This window comes from Canis lupus, chromosome 14 (assembly GCF_003254725.2).
Source record: "Canis lupus dingo isolate Sandy chromosome 14, ASM325472v2, whole genome shotgun sequence".
Taxonomy (NCBI): Eukaryota; Metazoa; Chordata; class Mammalia; order Carnivora; family Canidae; genus Canis; species Canis lupus.
Window position 1 is genome coordinate 19124928 of NC_064256.1, and position 26502 is coordinate 19151429.

At 36.5% G+C, this 26502-nt stretch overlaps 1 protein-coding gene across 36 annotated transcripts in view; it reads left to right on the forward strand.

Moving 5' to 3' along the window:
• GNGT1 (G protein subunit gamma transducin 1) overlaps positions 1-26502 on the forward strand; it is a 346832-nt gene that overhangs the window by 281443 nt on the left and 38887 nt on the right. For 17 of the 36 annotated variants that reach the window (XM_049093550.1, XM_049093559.1, XM_049093560.1 and 14 more), the window contains 2 exons: positions 7929-8022; positions 9641-9698. The exons of 17 other annotated variants lie outside the window; for them this stretch is intronic. The gene's annotated coding sequence lies outside the window, so the exon portion shown is untranslated. The remainder of the gene's footprint in view (positions 1-7928; positions 8023-9640; positions 9699-26502) is intronic. 2 more of the 36 variants (XM_049093570.1, XM_049093572.1) reach the window with 1 other exon arrangement.

A 26502-nucleotide genomic window follows, 5' to 3' on the forward strand; every position in this document is an offset into this window, starting at 1 on the left:
ATTCTATGCTCATCACAAGTGTAGCTCTCATTTGTCACTATAAATATTATTCTGTATGTTGGCAAATTGAACACCAATAAAAAATAAATTTATTATTAAAAAAATAAAATAAAATAAAAAATTTTGAGAAACTTCGCAAAAAAATAAAAATAAATATTATTTTTTAAAGTAATAATTAGACTAATGTCTGATCACAGATTTCAGAGGAAAAAAAATGAGTAGAAAGAAAGAGGGACATTACATAATGATAAAAGGATCAACCTACCAGAAACATGTAATGATGCTAAATATGGAACCAAACAAAAAAGTCTCAAAATAAATGAAGCAAAAACCGATGGAGTTGAAAAAAGAAATAGAAAAATTGACAATCGTAGTTGGGGAACATTTACCAAAATATCATAAACTGACCCATGAAATCAACATTAGTCAACTTAAAATAATTGAAATCATATGTAATTAATTTTATTATAGAAATTCTGGTTCAAAATTGAGTTGGCTGGGCAGCCCGGGTGGCTCAGCGGTTTAGCACCGCCTTCAGCCCAAAACCTGTTCCTGGAGACCCAGGATTGAGTCCCACGTCAGGCTCCCTGCATGGAGCCTGATTCTTCCTCTGCCTGTGTCTCTGTCTCTGTCTCTCTCTTTGTGTGTCTCTCATGAATAAATAAATAAAATCTTTTAAAAAAAACAAAAAAACAAAATTGAGTTGGCTTAATGAGTTCTAGTATATATTTTACGAAATGGTCACAAAAATATTTATGAAGATACAGAAAAATAAACTCATAATGATGTTGAAACTAAAATTGCTAGAAAACCTGTTACCAGGGTCTGAAAGACATTTGCACTAGCTACAAAACTGAAGGAATTAAATTAAAAGCAAACTGCTGCCCATATGTGCATAGTTTCTGAGTATCAGGAATCTGAAAGCAGCTCATCTGGGTGGTTTGGACAAGTTTCATTGCAAGTCTCAGATTACAGTCAAGGTGTCAGCCAGGGCATCAGTGATCTCAATGCTTGACTCGTTCTGGAGAATTCTCTTCCTCACCAAAGCATTCTTTCCATGAGCTATCTCAGTGTCTGTAAGATGTGGAAACTGGCATTATCCAGAAGTAACCCAGAAAAGAGAAAGAATGAGAGAATGCTCAAGATGGAAGCTTTTGGAATCCTAGATGTTACATCCCATCACCTCTGCTATATGCTATTGGTATCACAGACTGATCCTGACCCAATGTGGGAAGGAACTACACAAGACAGAGAATATCAGAAGGCACGGGAATCTTAGGGCCATCTTAGAATCAGGATATCACAATCTCTCATCAACAGCACTCCTTTTATATGTAGTCGATTAGAGATTGTGACTCCCAGTAAACAATGCAGAAGGAAATGGAGAGGGATGAGAAAGGGGATGACCACAGAACATTGGATCATAGGAATTACGGTTTTCCAAATATATGCCATTGGCAAGCCTAGGAGGAAAAGAGCCACAGCATGAGGTTTTCTGTTTTGTCTTTATTTCTTTATTCCAGTTCAGAATGTCAGGAAACATCTCGAAGTGGGAACATAAGAACACCTTAAGTCAATCTAGCAAATCTTTGTCGTTTATTATCTGCTAAACTCTGATCACTGCTTTCTGCATTTAGAACCATCCCCAGCTGTGGCTCTGAGGTGGAATCTGGACGTGAAGCATAGTGTCAGTGAATAAAACCAAGGGAAGTCTGCACACACTATTTTAATGGGCTTTAGTGATCTTTTCTCATACCAAAAGGCATAAAACTTACAATCAGCATAGGATCTATGAAACCACACTAGAAACTCATGTAAAAGGAACATAGTTTTAAATACTCAAACTAAAGCAAACTGCTAAAAATAATTTATGACAGAAAAAATATTTTAGAAAATAAAGCCTTTATGAAAAAGAAATCCAAATAGATTGAACTGTGATAAGTAGAACCTAATCAGAAAAGAAGGATAAGTGACAAGATAAGTTAAGATTGTAATAAAACTACAAAATGAAGTATTAGAATTTCAGTGAAAATGGGATGAAGAAAAGAGATGGTGGAATTGAAACTGACAAAATAAAATGAATAAAGAAAAGGAAGACCTATGTAAGCTTCTCCTGGGTGAAAAGAAGAGAAAGAGAGTGGTAGACAAAGCAAGAAGAAAATTGCCATCTTCGAATTATAGGCATGCCTAGGACAGAAAGCCTTCCTAAGTACATTGATGGAAAAGACTCAGAGATTACTACAATATAAGAGAATCTAGCTGGAAATAGGCAAAATTCTCCTCTGGGACACTAAATGACAAAGGCATATATGGCCAAGAATACTTTATCCTCCAAGGCTGTCATTCAGAATAGAAAGAGAGATAATGAGTTTCCCAGACACACAGAAACTAAAGGAGTTTGTCACTACTGAACCAGCCCTGCCAGAAATATTAAAGGGAACTCTTTGAGTGGGGAAAAATGAACAAAATCAACAAATACTAGAAAGGAACAGAGAACATCATCAGAAACACCAACTTTACAGGTAGCACAATCGCACTAAGTTCATATATTTCAGTAATCACTCTGAATGTAAATGGACTAAATATTTCAATCAAAAGACATAGGATAACACAATGGAGGAAAAAAACCAAGACTCATCTATATGCCACCCATAAGAGACTCATTTTAGACCTACAGACACCTGCAAATTAAAAGTAAAGGGATGGAGTACTGTCTATGATGCTAATGGATGTCAAAAGAAAGCCAGAGTGCCCATACTTATATCAGACAAACTAGATTTTAAACCAAAGATTGTTACAAGAGATGAAGAAGTGCATAATATCATGATTAGGGGGTCTATGCATCAAGACGATATAACATTTATAAATATTTATGCCCCCAACTTGGGAGCATTAAATATATAAATCAACTCATAACAAACATAAAGAAACTCATTGATAATAATATAATAATAGTAGGAGACCTTAAGACCCCACTCACAGCAATGGACAAATCATCTAAGCAAAAAATTAACAAAGAAACAATGGCTTTCAGTGACACACTGGACCAGATGGACTTAGCACATATATTTAGAACATTTCTTCCTAAAGCAGCAGAATACACATTCTTTTTGAGTACACATGTAACATTCTCCAGAATAGATCACATGCTGGATCACAAATCAGCCCTCAAGAAGTATAAAAAGACTGAGAACATATGAAGCATATCTTCAGAAACTTGAAGTCAGCCATCAAAAATAATAATAATAATAATAATAATAAATTGGAAAGACCACAAATACATGGAGGTTAAAGAATATACTACTAAGAATGAATAGGCTAACCAGGAATTAAAACAAAAAAGTACATGGAAGGGACACCTGGATGACTCAGTCAGTTAACCATCAAACTCTCTTGATTTTGGTTCACATCATGATCTCATGGGTCATGAGATCAAGCCCTGTGTTGGGGATCCATGCTCAGCAGGGAGTCTGCTTGAAAATTCTCTCCCTCTGCCCCTCCCACATATGAGAGCTCATGCGCACCCTCTCTATAATGAATAAATATATTTTTAAAAAATACATGGAAGCAAATGAATGAAAACACAACAGTCTAAAACCTTTGGGGTGCAGCAAAGGCAGTCAAAAGAGGGTAGTAAAATGCAATATAGGCCTACAACAAGAAATAAGAAAAGTCTCAAATACACAATCTTACCTTACACCTAATAGAGCTAGAAAAGAAACAGCAAATAAAGTCTAAAGCCAGCAGAAGAAGGGAAATAATGAAGATTAGAGCAGAAATAAATGATACAGAAACAACAACAACAAAAGACCCAGTAGAAAAGATTAATGGAACTAAGAGCTGGTTCTTTGAAAGAATTAATAAAATTGATAAACCGTAGCCAGACTTATCAAAAAGAAAAGAGAAAGGATACAAATAAAATCACAAATGAAAGGGAAGATCACAACCAACACCACAGAAATACAAACAATTATAAGAGAGTATTATGAAAAATTATATGCTAGCAAACTGGGAAATCTGGAAGAAATGGACCAATTCCTAGAAACATGCAAACTGCCAAAACTGAAACAGGAATAGAAAAATTGAACAGACCCATAACTAGCAAAGAAATTGAATCATTAATCAAAAATCTCCTAACAAGCAAAAGTTCAGGACCAAATGGCTTACTAGGGGAATTTTACCATACATTTAAGGAACAATTAAAGCCCGTTCTTCTCAAATTGTTCCAAAAAATAGAAATGGAAAGAAAACTTCCACACTTTCTACAAGGCCAGAATTACTCTATTCCAAAACCTGAGGAAGACCCCACTAGAAAGAATTATAGGGCAATATCCCTTATGAATGTGGATGCGAGATTTCTCAACAAGATACTGGCAAATCAAATCCAACAGTACATTAAAAGAATTATTCACCACGATCAAGTGGCATTTATTCCTGGACTGCAAGGGTGGTTCAGTATTTGCAAATCAACCAACATGATACACCACATTAATAAAAAGAGAAAAGAGTCATATAATCCTCTTAATAGGTGCAGAGAAAGCATTTGACAAAATACAGCATCCGTTATTGATAAAAACCCTCAACAAAATAGGTACAGATGGAACATACTTCAACATCATAAAGGCCATAAATGAAAGACTCACAGCTAATATCTTCAATGGGAAAAAAACTCTTGTTCCTCTATTGGCAGGAACAAGACAAAGATGTCCACTCTCACCATTACTATTTAAATTACTATTTAAGTACTGGAAGTCTTAGCCTCAGCAATCAGACAATAGAAAGAAATAAACGTAATCCAAAACAGCAAGGAAGAAGTCAAACTTCCACCATTTGCAGACAACATAAGACTCTATGCAGAAAACCTGAAAGACTCCACCAAAAAACTGCTAGAACTAATACATGAACTCAGTAAACTCACAAGATATTAAACCAATGTACAGAAATCTGTTGCATTTCTGTACATCAATAATGAAGTGGCAGAAAAAGAAATTGAGGATTCAATTTCATTTGCAACTGCACCAAAAATCATAAGAAACCTAGGAATAAACCTAACCAGAGAGGTAAAAGATCTATATTCTAAAAACTACAGAACACTTATGAAAGATATTGAATAGGACACACACAAAAATGGAAAAACATTCCAAGCTCATGGATTAGAAGAACAAACATTGTTAAAATGTCTACACTACCCAAAGCAATCTACACATTTAATATAATCCTTATCAAAATACTACTAGCATTTTTCACAAAGACAGAACAAACAATCCTAAAATTTGTATGGAATCACAGAAGACCCCCAATAGCCAAATCAACACTGAAAAAAAAGCAAAGTGGAGGTTTCACAATTCTGGACTTCAAGCTATATTACAAAGCTGTAGTCACCAAGACAGTATGGTACTGGTGCAAAAAATAGACACATAGATTAATGGAACAGAATAGAAAACCCTAAAATGGACCCACAACTATCTCCAACAAAACAGGAAAACATATTCAATAGGAAAAAAGTCTATTTAACAAATAATGTTGGGATAACTGGACAACCACGTGCAGAAGAATGGTATAGGAATAAGGAATATTCCTTATTGATATAGGAATATAGGAATAGGAATGGTATAGGAATATAGGAATAAGGAATGCTTCCTTATACTATACATAAAAATGAATTCAAAATGATGAAAGATCTAAATATGAGACAGGAAACCATCCAAATCCCAGAGAAGAACACAGACAGCAACCTCTTTGACCTCAGCCAGAGCAATTTCTTACTAGACACATCACTGGAGGCAAGGCAAGCAAAAGCAAAAGTGAACAACTGGGGCTTCATCAAGATAAAACCTTCTGCACAGTGAAGGAAACAGTCAATAAAACTAAATGGAAACCCAAAGAATGGGAGACGATATTTACAAATTACATATCTGATGAAAGGTTAGTCTCCAAAATCTGTAAAGAACTTATCAAACTCAATACCCCAAAAACAAATAATCCAGTTAAAAACTGGGCAGAAGACATGAATAGAGATTTTTCCAAAGAAGACATCCAGATGGTCAACAGACACATGAAAAGATGCTCAACATCACTGATCATCAGGGAAATCCAAATCAAAACTGTGGTTATCACCTCATACCTGTCAGAATGGCTAAAATTAACAACACAAGAAACAACAGGTGCTGGAGAAAGGGAATCCCTCATGCAGACTAGTGCACCCACTCTGGAAAACAGTATGGGGGTTCCTCAAAAAAGTTAAAAATAAAACTTCCCTACCATCCAGCAATTGAACTACTATTTACCCAAATGATACAAAAATACAGATTCTAAGGGATACATGTACCTGATGTTTATAGCAGCATTATCAACAACAGCCAAACTATGGCAAGAGCCTAAATGTCCATGAACTGATAAATGGATAAAGAAGATGTGGCATATATATACAATTGAACATTACTCAGTCATCAAAAGTAATGAAATCTTGCCATTTTCAATAATGTGATTAGAGCTAGAGTATATTACGCTAAGCAAAATAAGTCAGTCAGAGAAACACAAATACCATATGATTTCCCTCATATGTGGAATTTAAGAAACAAAACATATGAACATATGCGGGATGGGGGTGGGAGAGTGAAATAAACCATAAAAGACTCTTAATGTAGAGAACAAACTGAAGGAACAAACCAAGGTTGATGGAAGGAGGTAAGTGGAGGATGGGCTAGATGGGTGATGGGTATTAAGGAGGGCACTTTTTATGATGAGCACTGGATTTTGTATATAAGTAATGAACCGCTTAATTCTACCCCTGAAACCAATATTGCACTATATGTTAACTAACTGGAATTGAAATAAAAATTTGGGGGGAAAAGGAAATAAAAAAATAAATGAGTAATAAAATAAAATGACAAAGGCAATTGAATAATGTCTATATGAACTGGAGGGGAATGATATCCCAACTATGTTCTTCCTCACATATAAAGACAAAGACATTCAAAGCTTTTCAGAAAAATACACCATTGATGTAACCTTCTTGAAAAAGAAAAAAAGTTCAAGTATATTGTACCTCCTAAAGATATCACATGAATTAAGCATCAGAATTGATTTTTTTTCTCTTTATAGAACCTAACATATAATAAAGCTAGGTAAGGTTTTGTTTTCATACAACTCTAGGTAAACAAAAAGACAAGTTCGGTATACTCCTAATCAGGAGACGGATTTAGAGGTCAAACTTAATAGAAGGAAAGCCCTGAGATCAATATCTTGCAGCTACTTCCCTCTCAGGACTCATTTTCCTTATCATCTCCTTAAACTAACAGACCTAAAGACCATCTTCCACCTCCACTGTATCATCCTTTAAGAAATACAACCCTATGGAACTTAAGGATTGTAAACCAGAACTGAGGGCCAAGAATAAAAAGACAAAACACTGGAGTGGGAACAAAAGTTTTTAAATCAATTAGACCATGAGGGAAGGTGTTTCCAGAAAGGAAGGGTTTCGTTAGTCACCCAGAAGGGAAGCCACAATTGGTGTCTCAGAGTCAAGAATGAAGTCCTTCATGGTTGTGGAGAAGCTCCAGGCTGACAGAGATTTTCCTGTATCCCTGTGTCCTGTGGACTTGTAGTTATTGAAAAATAATGGTCACAGGACAGAGGCAGACTCACTGTGCTGCTAATGGAGAGTAAGAGTCAGAGGTTTTCACTTGCTGAGCACTGTGAATATGGAGTGTTGTTGAGAGTTAAGAGGTGTTTGGAAGGGAGAAGGAAGCCTGGGTACAACCAGGAAGCATATCAGGATAGGCATTTATGGTAACTTTCCTGAAGACCTTAGAAAAAAGGGATTTGAATTTCCTAGGCTCCAGTATTTTATTGTCATTTCTTTTCTCATCCTAAATAAGCACTTTAATACCTAATTTTGAATTTGTAAATTGCCTTTTTATCTAAAGATAGTCTCAAAAACTCTAGAAGCTCCAGATGTTCCATGGAAAACACCAGTTAGGAAGCCCTGGAGAAGACTGGATACTGAAGCAAAGAGCTAGTGTATGTATTTTGCTGGCTTCATATGTATGTCCAGCTTAATTACTACTCACTCCTCCATCTCTTATAATTTTTTTGTCTTATTTAAACCTCATTTTTAACCCATGTGATTTAAATCAAGTTATATTCACTGATGTGACAGATATGTTTGAATCCATTTATAGTGTGTTACATTGTTTAGTCTGCTTTTTTAATTAATTGATTTTTTTCAAAAATTTTTGGTTTTATAGAAATATAGAGCAGACAATATGGAGAGTTCCTATGTATCCCCTTTTCTCCTGCACATAATTTCCCCTATTATTACATTTTCCATTAGTGTGGTATACTTGATGCAATTAATTAATGTTGGTCCATTTTTAAATTTACTTCCTTTTTAAATTTTATTTAAATTCATTTGCCAATGCAATAATACCCAATGGCATCCCATCACATACCCTCCTTAGTGCCTGTCACCCAGTTACCCCATCCCCTCACCCACCTCCCCTTCTGCAACTTTCTGTTTGTTTCCCAGAGTTAGCAGTTTCTCATGGTTTGCCTTCCTCTTTAATTTTTCCCCACTCAGTTTCCCTTATGGTCCTCTTCACTATTTCTTATACTCTATATATGAGTGAGACTGTATGAGAATTTTCTCCAATCGACTAGTTTCACTCAGCATAATACTCACCAGTTCCATCCACATCAAAGTAAATGGTAAATATTCATCCTTTTCTTCCTTTTTAAAAAGATTTATTTATTTATTCATGAGAGACATAAAGAGGCAGAGACATAGGCAGAGGGAGAGGGAGAAGCAGGCTCCCTAGGGGGAGCCCAATGTGGGACTTGATCCCAGAACTCCAGGATCACTCCCAGAGCTGAAGGGAGCTGCTCAACCACTGAGCCACTCAAGGGTCCTAATATTCATCCTTTTCTGATGGCTGAGTAATATTCCATTGTCTCTATATACTACATCTTTATCCATTCATCTGTCAAAGGTTGGTCCATTATTATTAACTAAAGTCTGAAGTTTACAGTGAGGTTCATTCTTTGTGTTGTACATTCAGTAGATTTTGACAAATATATCATGTTATGTGTCCACCAATAGAATATCATACAAAATAGTTTCACTGACCTAAAAATCCACTGTGTTCTACCTATCTATTCCTCTCTCTCACCCCTCAAACTCCTAATCCTGATTCTTTTACTGTCTCTATAGTTTTGTCTTTTCCAGAATGTCATGTAGTTAGAATCACAAGATGTATCCTTTTCAGAATGGCTTCTTTCACTTAGCAATATGCATTTAATGATCCTCCATATCTTTTAGTGGTTTGATAGCTCATTTGTTCTTATTGCTAATAATATTCCATTCTATGGAATGGAACCAGTTTGTTTATTCATTCACTTACCAAAGGACATTTTGGTAGCTTCCAATTGTTAGCAAATATAAATAAAGCTGCTATAAAGATTTGTGTGTAGGTTTTTGTTTTGACATAAATTTTTATCTCATTGGGTAAACTTATAGGAGCATGAATGCTGGATCATAATGTAAAACTACATTTAACTTTGTAAGGTTGGGCCCCAGGAGTTTTTAACCTCTCAAACTAGCTCATGCTCAGTCTTCATCAATGAGTCGATTCACATTTAGGTGTTCCTACCAGTTCCTGGCATTCTTCTGAGCTTCTGTTCCTGGTCCTCTGCTCCTGGTAAGTTGTGATGCTCTGTATTCACCTGTTTATTTTTCCGCCTATCAGTTTACCCTGTAACATCAGTTATCTAGTGGATCTAAGAAAAGTTGTTGAGTTTGGTTTGTTTGTTTTTGTTGTTGGGAGGGCAGAATGACTACTTTCAAGATCTTTATGAAAATCAGACTGGAAACCAGAAGTCTCCTATTTTTAAAATGTATCCTTCACTAGGTGTTTTCTTTGCTTTTTATTCCAGCTGTCTGATGTTTCTTTGTATTTTCATTTCTTTTTTTTTTAAAGATTTTATTTATTTATTCATGAGAGACACACAGAGAGAGAGAGATAGAGGCAGAGACATAGGCAGAGGGAGAAGCAGGCTCCATGCAGGGCGCCTGATGTGGGACTTGATCCCGGGTCTCCAGGATCATGCCCTGGGCGGAAGGCAGGCACTCAACCGCTGAGCCACCCAGGGATCCCCCTGTATTTCATTTATACTGAGTACTTTGCAATTTCACTCAAAATGCCCTCAGTTGGGATCCCTGGGTGGCGCAGCGGTTTGGCGCCTGCCTTTGGCCCAGGGCGTGATCCGGGAGACCCGGGATCGAATCCCATCGGGCTCCCGGTGCATGGAGCCTGCTTCTCCCTCTGCCTATGTCTCTGCCTCTCTCTCTCTCTCTGTGACTATCATTAAAATAAAAAAAAAAAAATGTCCTCAGTTCCCGTCTTCATTAGCCCTTAACTATCTGCTCCAAACTATGTGCTACGATAAAATTAATTTACGACTTCTACCCTCCACTGGTAATTTCATTGCAAAATTTTACTCAATAGTATGATCTTAGTGGTGTTTATATTTGTGATACGTCACTATTCCAACTACTTGATTTCTCAGCCGTAAGTTGTATCCATTGAATCTTGCTGATTGCATTTTGCACCTTCATTTTCCTTTGCCTCCTGATTTTTGTTAGTTGTTTCGTTTCTACATTGACTGAGCATATAACAAAAATCATTCCATTCTGTTGCCTTTATTCTCACTTCTTTTCAGTCTTAAATTCTCAGTTAATAACATTCATAGCTCCAATCAATCCTTTTCATGTTTCTCTTTTATTATTTGCATGTTTGAAGATTCTCCTCTAGGATCATGTCCGTTCAATTTAAGATTTCTGATATTTTAAAAATGATTTCTGATATATTGGCATAAAATGGTAGCAAATGTGCTCTTATTATCCTTTTATCCTGTATTCATATCTGTACTTGTGTCTTTTTGGTAGTGATTATTTTTGTCTTCTTTATTTGTTTTTATTTTGTTAATCTTGCCAGAAGTTTATCAGTTTTATTGATATTGGTTTTGTTTTTTGTTTTGTTTTGTTTTGTTTGAGAAATAAATTATTAAAAACAACAGGTCTGCAATGCATTTGCTCTCCTGGCCAGAGGAGGAGATGCCCTGGAAATGAAAGAAGGCAAACACCCTAGTTTAATCTCCTTGTAAACATACCAGTGACAGACTTCATAGCAAACAGACTAAATGGTTTTTTAGAAGGAGAGGCCTTGTTATGAAAGGCTTTTTAGCAGGGTGTGCCTGGCTATTTAGAATTGCATAAGGAACCTGGAGTCTATAGATTTATAGGATATGATGGCCTGAAAAATACCGTATAAGCTATAACTATCTGAGTATAAAGCACAGATGATTTATGACCTAAGAAGCTCCTTCAGTATGGGTGCTTTGGGCCAAAGAATTTCCGATATAGTTTTTTAAAAAGATCTGAGAATGCCCACTGAAGAAGAAGTGCTAGACTTTTCCACAGATTAACTATGCTTTTTGATTATTTGCATCCTTGATATTTTTAATAAAGTTTGATCTCTTGTGTCAGTCTTATTTGACAATCTGATCCTTTTTTAAAATTATTTTTTGTAGAAGTATAGTTTACAATGCTATATTAGTGTCAGGAGCATAACACAGTAATTTGACAACTGTATTAAGTTATGTTCACCATAATAAGTGGGGTCACCATCTGTCACCATACAAAGCCATTACAATATTTTGGACTATATTTCCCATAATACATCTTCATCTCCATGACTTATCCATTCTTTAACTGGAAGTTTGCATCTCTTAATCCCTTTCACCTATTTTACCCATCTCCTTAGCTATCTCCTCTCTGGTAAACACTAGTTCTCTGTATTTATGGGTCTGTTTCTGGTTTTGTTTGTTCATTTATCTTGTTTCTTAGATTCCACATAAAATTGAAATCTGATGGCACTTGTCTTTCTCACCTGACTTATTTCACTTAGCACAATACCTCCTTAAGTCCATATGTATTGTGGCAAATGGCAGGATCTCATTCTTTTTATGGTTAAAATTACATTGTATATGTATACTACATCTTCTTTATCCATTCATCTATTTATGGACCCTTAAGTCGCTTTCATATCTTGGACAATGTAAATAATGCTGCAATAAACATAGGGGTGAGTTAGTGTTTTTGTTTTCTTTGGGTAAATTTGCAGTAGTGGAATTGCTGGATCATATAATATTTTATTTTAATTTTTTGAAGATCCTGTATATTTTTTCCACAGTGGTTGCACCAGCTTATATTCCTACAACAGTCCATGAGAGTTCCTTTTTTTCTCATATTCTTACCAACACTTTTTTTTTTTAATTTTTATTTATTTATGATAGTCACACAGAGAGAGAGAGAGAGGCAGAGACACAGGCAGAGGGAGAAGCAGGCTCCACGCACCGGGAGCCCGATGTGGGATTCGATCCCGGGTCTCCAGGATCGCGCCCTGGGCCAAAGGCAGGCGCTAAACCGCTGCGCCACCCAGGGATCCCCCAACACTTTTTTTTTTATTTTAGTCACTCTGACAGGTATAGGGTGATATCTCATTGTGGTTTTGATTTGTATTTCTCTGATGATGAGTGATGTTGAAGATCTTTTCATGTTTGTTGGCCATCTGTATTTTTTCTTTGGAAAAATGTCTATCAAGTCCTTTGCCTATTTTTAATTGGATTGATTTTTTATGTTGAGTTGTATAAATTCTTTATATATTTTGCATATAGCCCCTTATCAGATATATCATTTGCAAATATCTTCTTTCACTCAATAGATTGCCTTTTTGTTTTGTTGATGCCTTGTTGTTTTGTTGATGAACATCATTGTTCAAAAGCTTTTTATTTTGGTATACTCCCAATAGTTTGTTTTTGCTTTTATTTTCTTTGCCTGAGGAGTCCTATACAGAAAAAATGTTTTTAAGGCCAATGTCCAAGAAATTACTGCCTATGCTTTCTTTAAGGAGTTTTATTTTCAAGTCTTACATTTAGGTCCTTAATCCATTTTGAGTTTATTTTTGTGTATAGTATAAGAAAGAGGTCCAGTTTTATTCTTTTGCATGTAGCTGTCCAGTTTTCCCAGCACCACTTACTGAAGACTGTCTTTTCCTCTATTGTATATTCTTGCTTCTTTTATCATAGATTAATTAATCATATAAGTTTTTTTTTTTTCTGTGTTCTCTGTCCTGTTCCATTGATCCTGACCCATCGTGCTAGTACCATACTATTTTGATTTCTATGTCTTGGTAGTATAACTTGAAATCTGGGATTGTGATGCCTTCATCTTTGTTTTTATTTTTCTTTTCTCTTTTAAAGATTTATTTATTTACTCATGAGAGACAGAGAGAGAGAGAGAGAGAGAGAGAGAGAGAGAGGCAGAGATATAGGCAGAGGGAGAAAGGAAGAAGCAGGCTCTTTGCAGGAGCCTGATGCAAGACTCGATCCTAGATCCGGGGATCAGGACCTAAGCCCAAGGCAGCCGCCCAACCACTGAGCCACTCAGGTGTCCCTGTTTTTATTTTTATTGATTACTTTGGCATCAATCTTCAATTCTTAACTTGGATGTCAACTAAGTTAAGCCTTTTTTTAAAAAAATATTTTATTTATTTATTCATGAGAGAGAGAGAGAGAGAGAGAGACAGGTAGAGAGAGAGGCAGAGGGAGAAGCAGGCTCCATGCAGGGAGCCCCATGTGGGACTCAATCCCAGGACTGCAAGATCACACCCTGGGCTAAAGGCAGGTGCTAAACCACTGAGTCATCCAGGGATCCCTAAGTTAAGCCTTTAACTTGGATGCTCAAATAAGTTAAGCCTTTTATATTTTCTAATATATACATTAAATACTAACCTTTTTTTCCTATATACATCTTAGTTGCTTTCTACAAGATTTGATAGGTATTTTCATCATTATTCATTTCAAAATATTTTTAAATTTACAACAATTTCTTTCTGACTCAGTGTTTCTTTAAATTTTCAAATAAAAGTGATTTTTCATTTAACTTTTTATTGCTGACAACTAACTTAACTGTATTCTTTTCAAATAATGTTACTTATATGATATCAATACCTTAAAGTTGGTTGAATCTTGCTTTGGTTAGGTGGTAATATTCATTAATGTTCCATGTATGCTTTAGAACAGAGATCAGGAAACTATGGCACACAGGCTAAATCCAGCCAGCCATTTGTTTCTCTAAATCAATTATTGGAATACAACCAAATTCCTCTGTTTATATGTTTTCTGTGGCTGTTTTTACACTACAATGGTAGAGTTGACCAGTTGTGGTAGAAACTGTATGTCCTGCAAAGTCTAAAATATTTATCATCTGGCCTTTTGTAGAGAAAGTTTGGTGACCCCTACTTTAAATGCTTGTGTATTCTGCAGTTTGCGGGGAGGGTCCCTGGTGTCCATTGGATACAATTTGTATTAACTTTGAGTTGTTTAAACAGTCTACATATCCTTAGTGATTTTTTCTGTTTTGATCTAGCAATTATTGAGAGAAGTATATCAAGATTTCCCCTATAGTATATTTGTTCATTTATCCTTATAATTCTGTTAAATTTTTCAGTTTTGCTATAAATAAATAAGGATAGATAACCTGTTCTTAGGTACCAGTTTAGAATAGTTACATTTTCCTGCTAAATTTATTTTTAAAATTTCAATAGTGGATGGAATTTTGGCCTTATATACTAAAAAGATATACTACCTAAAGATATACTTTCTTTGGTTGATATCTGCCTGGCATGTATTTCAGTTCTTTTATAGTCAATCTTTCTATTTATTTATGTTTTAGATTTGTCTGCTGAACAACAAAGAGCTAGAATTTATTATTTATTTCAGAAAGATAATGTTTATCTTTAAAGTTTTTTCCAAGTCCACTTAATGTAATAACCATTAAATTTGTTTCTATCAGCTCTTATTATGCTTTCTATTTGTCTGCTTTTGTATCTTTTGACTCTTTTTTCTTCTTTTCTTGCCCTCATTTGAATTATGTTTCTAATTTCATTTTTTTCCTCTTTGATTATTTGGAAACCAAACACTATATCTTTAATTTTTAGTAATTTCATTTAACCTAACAAAATCAAGTATCAGTAAATAACTTTAGTTTCCTAGACTATTTTCATTGCAATCAACTTCTTTTCCATGTATATAAAATTTTTCAATTTAATTCTATTTTATTTTGACCCCTCCTAAGATTAGTATTGGGTTTTTTGCATGAGTTTATTTGAATTTAACCACAGATTTATACTTTTTCAGTTCATTTTTTATAACATTTCAAATCTTCCATATGAAGCCATTTCAGCTAAGAAAGATATTTACTTACAAAAGCAAGATGATGAAATTAATAAATATGAACCCCAAATTAATTTATTTGGATACAAAAGCAGTATAAATTTTAGTTGAAAATTTGTTCATTTAAAAATCTAACAAAGTAGGCAAAGTCATAATTAAAGATAAAATAATGAAATTCACTCCTAAAAATATATGACATAAAATTTAATATTAAAAAATTTTAAAGCCTCCATAAAGTTACTTTAAAGGAAAATTTTGATTACTAAAATCAACCCAAGAAGATATAGAAAGCCTGAATAAATTAAAAGTCATAAATAAAATAGAAAAGGTTAAAGAATTTTCTTTAACAGAGTGCTATGCTTAGACAATTTAAGGTACGAGTTATTAAATTCCTCCAAAAATCAAATAAATAAACCTTATATTATGATTTTAAAAATCCTAGCATTGAAAAATGATAGAACATTTTAAAATACACTTTTTTGTCTGGCATAACGTTAATGTCAAAATTTGACAGAGCATTAGAGAAAATTAGATTTAGAAAATTAGATATAGACCAAATTTTTTTTTAAAGTACCAAATGAATTCAACACTATACTTAAGTTTTATTATTCATAAAAGGCTTATATTTTAGAATTTATAGATAAGTCTAAATTGATATATATTATCATATCAAAGTATCAAAGGAAGAATATCATATTTACATGCTGAAAATCTGTATAACTAGATCCATGATGTATTCTTGATATAAGGAAACCTAGTAAATTAGGAAGATGACTATACTTCATTAATCCGATAAATAATATTAATTTCAAACCTGCAGTCAATGCCATTATTAACTATAAAATACAAAAAATATATTGATAAAAGTCAGAAATGAGCATAAGTACTTTCCTTGCTATTAGGTGTAACTGTTTCTGAAAATTTCAGCCAATGCAACAAAACAAGAAAAAGAATAAATTGTTTAGATATTGGCAATAGGAGATATATTAATTATTGCAAATATTGTGATTCACTCTGTGGAAAAACTTTAACACTCATCTGTTATGATATTATTTCAGTTAAGAAAGATTTAGTATTTGATTAATCAGAAAATAACTGATCCTAAAATCATAGCTTTTCTATTCAACAGTAATTAACAGTTAGAATATATGATTTTATTTTATTTTTTAATTTATTTTTTATTGGTGTTCAATTTACTAACATACAGAATAACCCCCAGTGCCCGTCACCCATTCACTCCCACCCCCCGCCCTCCTCCCCTTCTACCACCCCTAGTTCGTTTCCCAGAGTTAGCAGTCTTTACGTTCTGTCTCCCTTTCTGATATTTCCCACACATTTCTTCTCCCTTCCCTTATATTCCCTTTCACTATTATTTATATTCCCCAAATGGATGAGAACATATAATGTTTGTCCTTCTCCGGCTGACTTACTTCACTCAGCATAATACCCTCCAGTTCCATCCACGTTGAAGCAAATGGTGGGTATTTGTCATTTCAAATAGCTGAGTAATATTCCATTGTATACATAAACCACATCTTCTTTATCCACTCATCTTTCGTTGGACACCGAGGCTCCTTCCACAGTTTGGCTATCGTGGCCATTGCTGCTAGAAACATCGGGGTGCAGGTGTCCCGGCGTTTCATTGCATTTGTATCTTTGGGGTAAATCCCCAACAGTGCAATTGCTGGGTCGTAGGGCAGGTCTATTTTTAACTCTTTGAGGAACCTCCACACAGTTTTCCAGAGTGGCTGCACCAGTTCACATTCCCACCAACAGTGTAAGAGGGTTCCCTTTTCTCTGCATCCTCTCCAACATTTGTGATTTCCTGCCTTGTTAATTTGCCCCATTCTCACTGGTGTGAGGTGGTATCTCATTGTGGTTTGGATTTGTATTTCCCTGATGGCAAGTGATGTGGAGCATTTTCTCATATGCATGTTGGCCATGTCTATGTCTTCCTCTGTGAGATTTCTGTTCATGTCTTTTGCCCATTTCATGATTGGATTGTTTGCTTCTTTGGTGTTGAGTTTGATAAGTTCTTTATAGATCTTGGAAACTAGCCCTTTATCTGATATGTCATTTGCAAATATCTTCTCCCATTCTGTAGGTTGTCTTTTAGTTTTGTTGACTGTATCCTAAGAAGCAAAAGCTTCTTATCTTGATGAAGTCCCAATAGTTCATTTTTGCTTTTGTTTCTTTTGCCTTCGTGGATGTATCTTGCAAGAAGTTACTGTGGCCGAGTTCAAAAAGGGTGTTGCCTGTGTTTTTCTCTAGGATTTTGATGGAATCTTGTCTCACATTTAGATCTTTCATCCATTTTGGGTTTATCTTTGTATATGGTGAAAGAGAGTGGTCTAGTTTCATTCTTCTGCATGTGGATGTCCAATTTTCCCAGCACCATTTATTGAAGAGACTGCCTTTCTTCCAATGGATAGTCTTTCCTCCTTTATCGAATATTAGTTGACCATAAAGTTCAGGGTCCACTTTCTGGGTTCTCTATTCTGTTCCACTGATCTATGTGTCTGTTCTTCTGCCAGTACCACACTGTCTTGATGACCACAGCTTTGTAGTACAACCTGAAATCTGGCATTGTGATGCCCCCAGATATGGTTTTCTTTTTTAAAATTCCCCTGGCTATTCGGGGTCTTTTCTGATTCCACACAAATCTTAAAATAATTTGTTCTAACTCTCTGAAGAAAGTCCATGGTATTTTGATAGGGATTGCATTAAACGTGTATATTGCCCTGGGTAACATTGACATTTTCACAATATTAATTCTGCCAATCCATGAGCATGGAATATTTTTCCATCTCTTTGGGTCTTCCTCAATTTCTTTCAGAAGTGTTCTATAGTTTTGAGGATATAGATCCTTTACATCTTTGGTTAGGTTTATTCCTAGGTATCTTATGCCTTTGGGTGCAATTGTAAATGGGATTGACTCCTTAATTTCTCTTTCTTCAGTCTCATTGTTACTGTATAGAAATGCCACTGACTTCTGGGCATTGATTTTGTATCCTGCCACGCTACCGAATTGCTGTATGAGTTCTAGCAATCTTGGGGTGGAGACTTTTGGGTTTTCTATGTAGAGTATCATGTCATCGGCGAAGAGGGAGGGTTTGACTTCTTCTTTGACAATTTGAATGCCTTTAATGTCTTTTTGTTGTCTGATTGCTGAGGCGAGGACTTCCAGTACTATGTTGAATAGCAGTGGTGAGAGTGGACATCCCTGTCTTGTTCCTGATCTTAGGGGAAAGGCTCCCAGTGCTTCCCCATTGAGAATGATATTTGCTGTGGGCTTTTCATAGATGGCTTTTAAGATGTCGAGGAATGTTCCCTCTATCCCTACACTCTGAAGAGTTTTGATCAGAAATGGATGCTGTATTTTGTCAAATGCTTTCTCTGCATCTAATGAGAGGATCATATGGTTCTTGGTTTTTCCCTTGCTGATATGATGAATCACATTGATTGTTTTACGGGTGTTGAACCAGCCTTGTGTCCCGGGGATAAATCCTACTTGGTCATGGTGAATAATTTTCTTAATGTACTGTTGGATCCTATTGGCCAGTATCTTGTTGAGAATTTTTGCATCCATGTTCATCAGGGATATTGGTCTGTAATTCTCCTTTTTGGTGGGGTCTTTGTCTGGTTTTGGAATTAAGGTGATGCTGGCCTCACAGAACGAATTTGGAAGTACTCCATCTCTTTCTATCTTTCCAAACAGCTTTAGGAGAATAGGTATGGTTTCTTCTTTAAACGTTTGATAAAATTCCCCTGGGAAGCCATCTGGCCCTGGACTTTTGTGTCTTGGGAGGTTTTTGATGACTGCTTCAATTTCCTCCCTGGTTATTGGCCTGTTCAGGTTTTCTATTTCTTCCTGTTCCAGTTTTGGTAGTTTGTGGCTTTCCAGGAATGCGTCCATTTCTTCTAGATTGCCTAATTTATTGGCGTATAGCTGTTCATAATATGTTTTTAAAATTGTTTGTATTTCCTTGGTGTTGGTAGTGATCTCTCCTTTCTCATTCATGATTTTATTAATTTGAGTCTTCTCTCTCTTCTTTTTAATAAGGCTGGCTAATGGTTTATCTATCTTATTAATTCTTTCAAAGAACCAACTCCTGGTTCTGTTGATCTGTTCCAGTTCTTCTGGTCTCGATTTCGTTGAGTTCTGCTCGAATCTTTATTAACTTCCTTCTTCTCTTGGGTGTAGGATCTATTTGCTGTTTTTTCTCTAGCTCCTTTAGGTGTAAGGTTAGCTTTTGTATCTGAGTTCTTTCCAGTTTTTGAATGGATGCTTGTATTGCAATGTATTTCCCCCTTAGGACTGCTTTTGCTGCATCCCAAAGATTTTGAACGGTTGTATCTTCATTCTCATTAGTTTCCATGAATCTTTTTAATTCTTCCTTAATTTCCTGGTTGACCCTTTCATCTTTTAGCAGGATGGTCCTTAACCTCCACGTGTTTGAGGTCCTTCCAAACTTCTTGTTGTGATTTAGTTCTAATTTCAAGGCATTATGGTCTGAGAATATGCAGGGGACGATCCCAATCTTTTGTTATCGGTTCAGACCTGATTTGTGACCCAATATGTGGTCTATTCTGGAGAAAGTTCCATGTGCACTTGAGAAGAATGTGTATTCAGTTGAGTTTGGATGGAAAGTTCTGTAGATATCTGTGAAATCCATCTGGTCCAGTGTATCATTTAAAGCTCTCGTTTCTTTGGAGATGTTGTGCTTAGACCTATCGAGTATAGAAAGAGCTAGATTGAAGTCACCAAGTATAAGTGTATTATTATCTAAGTATTTCTTCACTTTGGTTAATTGATTTATATATTTGGCAGCTCCCACATTCGGGGCATATATATTGAGGATTGTTAAGTCCTCTTGTTGAATAGATCCTTTAAGTATGATATAGTGTCCCTCTTCATCTCTCACTACAGTCTTCGGGGTAAATTTTAGTTTATCTGATATAAGGATGGCTACCCCTGCTTTCTTTTGAGGACCATTCGAATGGTAAATGGTTCTCCAACCTTTTATTTTCAGGCTGTAGGTGTCCTTCTGTCTAAAATCAGTCTCTTGTAGACAGCAAATAGATGGGTCCTTCTTTTTTATCCAGTCTGACACCCTGCGCCTTTTGATGAGGTCATTAAGCCCGTTCACATTCAGAGTTACTATTGAGAAATATGAGTTTAGTGTCATCATGATATCTATTCAGACCTTGTTTTTGTGGACTGTTCCACTGAACTTCTTCTTAAAGGGGAATTTTAAGAGTCCCCCTTAAAATTTCTTGCAGAGCTGGTTTGGAGGTCACATATTCTTTCAGTTCCTGCCTGTCTTGGAAGCTCTTTATCTCTCCTTCCATTTTGAATGAGAGCCTTGCTGGATAAAGTATTCTTGGTTGCATGTTCTTCTCATTTAGGACCCTGAATATATCCTGCCAGCCCTTTCTGGCCTGCCAGGTCTCTGTGGAGAGGTCTGCTGTTACCCTAATACTCCTCCCCATAAAAGTCAGGGATTTCTTGTCTCTTGCTGCTTTAAGGATCTTCTCTTTATCTTTGGAATTTGCAAGCTTCACTATTAAATGTCGAGATGTTGAACGGTTTTTATTGATTTTAGGGGGGGATCTCTCTAGTTCCTGGATCTGAATGCCTGTTTCCCTTCCCAGATTAGGAAAGTTTTCAGCTAGAATTTGTTCAAATATATATTCTGGCCCTCTGGCCCTTTCGGCGCCCTCGGGAACACCAATTAAACGTAGGTTTTTCTTCCTCAGGCTGTCGTTTATTTCCCTTAATCTATCTTCATGGTCTTTTAATTGTTTGTCTCTTTTTTCCTGTTTCCCTCTTTGCTATCAACTTGTCTTCTATGTCACTCACTCATTCTTCCACCTCGTTAACCCTTGTCCTTGGGACTTCTAGTTTGGATTGCATCTCATTCAATTGATTTTTAATTTCTGCCTGATTAGCTCTAAATTCTGCAGTCATGAAGTCTCTTGAGTCCTTTATGCTTTTTTCTAGAGCCACCAGTAGCTGTATAATAGTGCTTCTGAATTGGCTTTCTGACATTGAATTGTAATCCAGATTTTGTAACTCTGTGGGAGAGAGGACTGTTTCTGATTCTTTCTTTTGAGGTGAGGTTTTCCTTCTAGTCATTTTGCTCAGTGCAGAGTGGCCAAAAGCAAGTTGTATTGGGAAAAGGAGAAAAAGAGAGGAGAGAAAGAAGGAAAGAAAAGAGAAAGAGAAAAAAAAGGAAGGAAAAAAACGAAAAAGAAAAAGAGAAAGAAAAAGAAAGAAAGGAGAAAAAAGGGGGGTGGGGGAAGGAAACAAATCAAAAAGCAAAACAAAACGAAACAAAACAAAACAAACAAACAAAAAAAGAACCACGGGGGAGTATCTTCTGATTCTGTGTAGTTTAAGTCCCTTGGCTTCCCCTGGAACTTGTCAGTCAGTCTAGCTGGTCTTCTGGGGGAGGGGCCTGTTGTGCTGATTCTCAGGTGTTAGCAGTTGGGGGAGCTGCTGTGCCCCCTCCTGGTGCAGGGCTCAGTGGGGGTTGTTTACCCCGTGAGGCCGCAGGAGGAACAGCCCCAGTGGCGGGGCAGCTCTGGAAACCTGGATTCAGCTCCGGCAGGAACTCCGTCTGCAGGGCCTGGAGGCTCCGGGGCGGGGCCGCTGATCTGCTCAGCTGGGGCAGGAGCGTCCTCGCTGTCCTGGGCCCTCCCGGCCTCTGCCTGTCCCGGGGGAGGCCGGATCCTGGGCTGCGTCCCGGCGCCCTGTGCTCCGGGGCCTGCGCTGTTGGATTCGCGCTCCCGCCCCGCAGCCCCCTCCGCGGAGCCGCCCCCGAGCCCCCCCGAGCTGCTCCGGGTCCCGCCAGGTCCCGCCGTGCGCGCTGCAGCCCTTAGGGAGCTCGGCGCACTCTCCTGGGTGCGCAGTTGCTGTTACTGTCCCCGGGAGCCCGAGGGCATCCCCGCCCTCCTGGGTCCTGCTCCACCTCCCCGCGAGCCCCTTTCCCCCGGGAAGGTCGGTGCAGCTCCTGCTCCTCCGGGACGGGGCTCTCCTGTCCTGGGGACACTCGCCCCGGCCTCAGCCCGGCTCCTCGCGGGGCCCCTCCCCCTTGGAGGCCTTTGTTCCTTTATTTCTTTTTCCCCGTCTTCCTACCTTGATGGAAGCGCGAACTCTTCTCACTGTAGCATTCCAGGTATTCTCTCTTTAATTCTCAGGCCGAATTCGTAGATTTTCAGGATAATTTGAAGGTTTTCTAGGTAATTTGGTGGAGACAGGTGACTTGGGGACCCTACTCTTCCGCCATCTTGCCTAGCTTTTCAGAATATATGATTTTAAAACAGTTCAATTAATACAAACAACAAAACTTTAAAAAATGAAAAACAAATTTTAAAAAAGATTTAGATGAATCATGATGTACTAAGGAATTTTTTGTTGTTATTCTAATATAACACCCAACCAGAGAGATCCGTGTACATTTCACCCCTTTCTTCATCTTTAAGATAGTCAAGGGTGCTCATTTTTGAAAGAAACAGGCTGATATTTAGGATTATCTTCCCTAATAGGAAGTGAGATGCATGGATTTATAGTGGCTCCTTGGAATGTTGTATCTACCACCATTACACAAAAGAGTTTTTTCCTCCTTTTATTTCCATAGAGTGTAATAAATTGTAGAATTCTAAGGAATTACTGGCACAGGCAAAACGGCCAGGGTTATATACATACCAGTTGAAACATGTCTGATTCCTTTCAGATGGCACCTCCAGGGAACACCTTCCAAAGAAGGTGACTGTGAGTGAGTCAGTAAGGCCTGGGTGTGCCTGAGTAATATATTCCTGACTCCAATACTACTAAGCAGGATATGGATTCAGTGTGGGCCTACATTCCTTTGTAGGACCAGTTGATTTGGACAAGTGGCAAAGCAAAACAACCCCATTGTAGCACAAAGGAGCAAAGCAGAGTGCAGATGTTTGTTGATAGTGTATCCTGTTCCATAAAAGCATAAATAGGGCCCATGTACAGAGAAGCAACTTATCCCTGACTCTAAAGTTAAGTGCTAGAGTTATCATTTGCAACTGAAGAGCCTCTCAGCTCCCAATAATCTTAAATTATCCCAAGTTAAGGGAAAGAATTTTCATAGGTTAGTATTGCACCTTCCACCTGTCTTGATGGAAGGTTCTAGAAAAACATCATAATACAATTTGATAAAATAAAGAAGATGGGAATATGACCCTAACTATATCCTTTATGTTATATATACTTATATTTTATGCAAATCCACTTAACGGTATGGGATTATTTTTAACTTGAAGAACACATTCTAAAATTTAAGAACTAACGTGTGCAAATAGTGAAGAAATTGTTTTTAAAAAGAAATAAAACAGGGGCCCCTGGATAGCTCAGATGGTTAAGCGCCTGCCTTTCACCTCGGATAGTGATCTCCGGCTCATGGGATCCAGTTCCACATTGAGTTCCATGTCAGATTCCTGGCTGAGTGGAGAATCTTCTTCTCCCTCTGCGTCTCCCCCACTGCTCATGCTCTTTCTCTTCCTCCCTCCCTCCCTCTGTCTCTCAAATGAATAAAATCTTTTTTTTTAAAAAAAGAAATAAAACACTGTGATATTATTGTAAAACTTTATACAAATCCTTAGGAAAGAAAGTCAAGAAATAACCATTTATCTGTTTTTTAAGAAGGACAAATACCTGGCCTTTAGTAGGTAAATGCTTTAATACCTCTTAGGATTATTGACATAACTTAGAAATATCCTTATTTTTTAAGATAATTGTCTCCTTGAAGCATAACACTTAATATTAAGCTAGCCTTGACTAGTAGTTATGAGAAGTGACATTTACATACAAAGGTTGATTTTTAAAAATAACATTTTACCACATTTTATTATAGATAGCAATGTTTGTTCAAAAGTAGTAAATAGCTTTGGTGGTTCACTTAAAATTGTAGACTATATTTGAAACAAAAGTTTGTTTTTAGCAGGTAATAATTAAATTGATGAAATACCATCATTCATCTAGCTCCAATAAACTCAAGGAATATAAAAGGACTGAAGATGTATTAAAATTATAGCTGAACAACTCTATTTTTCATTCCTGTAAAAAACAATGTGTTTTACTAGTTATCTGAAAAGATTAACTTTAAAACACAATGCAAAATATCAATTTGTCATGAGAAATTATAGTGCTGTGATACAGATGAAAAATTTCCAGGCTAAGAACAAAGGGCAGACCTCTTCAGTATCAAGTATCAAAAGAATCATCTAAGCAAAACATGTAAGATTAATGAAAATTAACCTCCATTTTAATCTCAGAGGAGAACTGCTGGGCCTCTAATGCAAAACTCTAGTCTAGGACTATATCAATTTATATCTTTGCTGAAGAATCTATTAGCATCAAGTGCTAATGAATAAAAATAATAATAATAATAATAAATAAGCTAAAGTTACAAATGCATTCATGGGTTAAGGAGCTTAGGTTCTGAAGGTAGTGTCAATATATAATTTATATTCTGTTTGCATTAAAAGATATGAATATAAAAAATAGGGTTAAAACAGAAAAGGAAACTATGTGGTTTTGAAAAGTTAAAATATTATTTCAGTTTTAGCATAATATTTTGGATTTCATATTTCCCTAGGATAATTCTTGATACTTAAATATTAACCTTTCCACACACCCTCCAAAGACTGTACAGATCCATAGAAGATCTAATAGAACCACCCAAAACTTACATACAGAACAAAACTAAGAGAAAGGATATGCAAATGTTCATTTACAGGTAACCGGGAAATAGTATAAAGATAATACAGGAGAACAGAGTATAGTAGGGTCCTGTAGTTGGTGAAACATGATAATGTTACCCCCCAAAAAAGAGGGCTTTATGTCAACAGGAATCTGAGGCCCCATGGATCAAAGCCACAGCCATTGATGGAGTTGGGAGAGAGAAGAGACAGGAAGTTGCAGAACCAGAAGTGGCAGTCTTGGAAATGTGAAGCTTAGGATGGCAGTGTGACAGCCCAAAGTAGATATCCTTTGAAGATCTGATAGTGAATGGAAGAAGGAAGAAAACTATGGAAAGCAAGAATCTCAGAGAAAGTAAAATAATCACAGAAAGTAGAAGATACATCATCATGCAAAACAGGCCTCATTGTAACCCAGTGTTTAAATATAAAATCCATCATATTAAACTAGGAATGGCAGATAGGAGAATACACCATTAAACAAAGACTGAGAAATAAAGAATAAGAAATGACCTGAAGAAGATATTAAGAATTGAAATGACAAAATGTAGAAAGATGAAAAACAGAATTGGCCAAACTCAGGAAAGAAATGGGAAAAAATCATTTTAGAAACAAAGACAATTAGAAATTGTTCAGCAGAAAATAGCTTCAGCAGTAAAATAAGCAACATTTGAACAAAGAATGAAAAAAGCCAAGAGAACATGTACAAAATAGGGGGCGGGGGAAGACTGAAAGAGAGAGGTATTCAAAGAACAATTCTAGGGCAGCCTGAGTGGCTGAGCAGTTTATCACCGCCTTTGGCCCAGGACCTGATCCTGGAGTCCTGGGATCGAGTCCCAGGTTGGGCTCCCTGCATGGAGCCTGCTTCTCCCTCTGCTTGTGTCTCTGCCTTTCTCTCTCTCTCTCTCTCTCTCTCTCTCTCTCTGTGTGTGTGTGTCTCATTAATAAATAAAATCTTTTAAAAAAAGAACAATTCTAGATACAGAAAATAAGCAAAGCCAGTAGTATGTGTATATAAATATATGTTGCAAGAAGAAAAACAGCTATGAAATTTGAATTTTGGTCAATTATGATATATTATCTAAAATTAAAGAAAAACCTTCTAGGGTTTCAGGCCAAAAGACTGTCAGAGAGGGAAAAATATCAGCAATATACTTCTTTTAAGTTTTTATTTTAATTCCAGTTAACTAGTTGGTACATTAGTTTCGGATGTACAATATAGCAATTCAGTATTTCCATACATCACCCAGTGCTCTTCACTAGTGCACTCCTTAATCCCCATCACCAATTTAAACATCCCCCCACCTACTTCCCCTCTGGTAACCATCAGTTTGCTCTCTGTAATTAAGAATAGGCTTCTTGATTTTTCTTCCCTCTCTCTTTTCCCCTGTTTTGTTTCTTAAATTCCATATATAAGTGAAATCATATGGTATTTATGTTTCTCAGACTTATTTCGCTTAGCATTATATCCTC